Genomic DNA, 1,963 nt, shown 5'->3' with positions numbered 1-1,963 from the left:
CATGAGCCTAAAAATGTTTACTATCCATAATCCCTTGCTTAAAAAAAACTACTAATAAAGTATGTATTTTAGTAAGAACCCAGAGGGAATGCAAGAAATAATGGCAAGCAAATTGTTAACAATATGTGTGTATGATTGTGTAGATATTAAAATACATTTCCTGATTCTGTTTCCTAATATGCTATTTTTAAAAGTTGTCTCCATATAAATGAAATTATTCTGTAGTCTCCACTTTTTGCACTATTTTTTAAAACCAGATTTTGGTATTAAAGTTTATGCTGTGGCTCATACCTGTAATCCCTGCACTTTGGGAGGCCAAGGCAGGCAGATCACTTGAGGTCAGGAGTTCGAGACCAGCCTGACCAACATGGGGAAACCCTATCTCTACTAAAAATACAAAAATTAGCTGGGTGTGGTGGCGTGTGCTTGTAATCCCAGCTACTCAGAAAGCTGAGGCAGGAGAATCGCTTGAACTCTGGAGGCAGAGGTTGCAGTGAGCCCAGATCATAACATTGCACTCCAGCCTTGGCGATAGAGTGAGACTCCAGCTAAAAAAAAAAAAAAAAAAAAAAAAAAAAAATTATGCTGGCTTCAGCACAGTGACTATCTTCAGCAGAAGATACTGTCTAAAATGAGCATGGGGTGGGTATCTGGGGTGCACACAGTGTTCTAGTTTTTAATCTTTTTGCACAGATGTGTTCAGTATGCAAAAGTTATTCAAGCTACACACAACTATTAATTTTTCTCCATGCATATTATATTTCAAAAAAAAAAAAAAGGTTTTAGAACCAAGCACAGTGGTTCACTCCTGTAATCCCAGCTATTGAGGAGGCAAAGGCAAGAGGATCACTTGAGACCAGGAGTTCAAGAACAGCCTGAGCAATGTGGTGAGACCCTGCCTCTAAAAAAATAATGTTATGGCTGGGCGTGGTGGCTCACGCCTGTAATCCCAGCACTTTGGGAGGCCAAGGCAGGTGGATCACAAGGTCAGGAGATCGAGACCAGCCTGGCCAATGTGGTGAAACCCCATCTCTACTAAAATACAAAAAAAAAATTAGCCGGGCATGGTGGCGTGTGCCTGTAGTCCCAGCTACTCGGGGGGCTGAGACAGGAGGATTGCTTGAACCTGGGAGGTGGAGGTTGCAGTGAGCAGAGATCGTGCCACTGCACTCCAGCCTAGTAACAGAGCAAGACTCCATCTCAAAAAAAAAGAAAAAAAAGTTACAAAAATTAGTTGGGGGTGGTGGTGTGCACCTGTAGTCCCAGCTACTTGAGAGGCTGAGGCAGGAGAATTTCTTGAGCCCAGAAGATTGAGGCTACAATGAGCTATGATCATGCCACTGTACTTCGATCTAGGCAACAAAGTGAGACCCTGTCTCTTAAACAAAGCAAAACAAAACACAAAAAAGTTTATTAAAAGTTATGCTAGCTTTATAAAATGAATTGGGGAGTTTTTCATCTTTTTTAAGATCACAGATATTTAAACAATATTAGAAATATTGAAGTCTAGCTAGAATTCAGGTATAAAACCATCCACTCCTGCTATCTTTTCTTGTTTTTATGAAAATGTTTAAACACTCATAAAAATGAATAGGATTCTACAATGAATTTGCATATATCCATAATCTAGATTCAACAGTTATTAAGATTTTACCACATCTGTTTTATCTGTTCCTTTTGTTGTGTTTGTTGTGTCTGCTGAAGTACTTTAAAGCAAATCTTAGACCCCATGTCTCAGTTGTTACTTTTGTTTGCATCTCAGAAAAATATGGACATATTCTTTCATAGCTACAATGCATTATTTACTAAAAGATAATAATTCCTTAGTACCATCTTTGTATCTATATTCAAAGTCACCTTATTATAAAATTATCTTCTTCTAATTGGTTTGTTTGAATCAGTATCCAAGCAAGATCTAAAGATTGCATTTGATTGTTAAGTCTCTTAAGACTCTTTTAGTCTA

The sequence above is a fragment of the Pan troglodytes genome, chromosome 11, assembly GCF_028858775.2.
Source record: "Pan troglodytes isolate AG18354 chromosome 11, NHGRI_mPanTro3-v2.0_pri, whole genome shotgun sequence".
NCBI classification, from domain to species: domain Eukaryota; kingdom Metazoa; phylum Chordata; class Mammalia; order Primates; family Hominidae; genus Pan; species Pan troglodytes.
Note: the sequence above shows the minus strand (reverse complement) of the source record.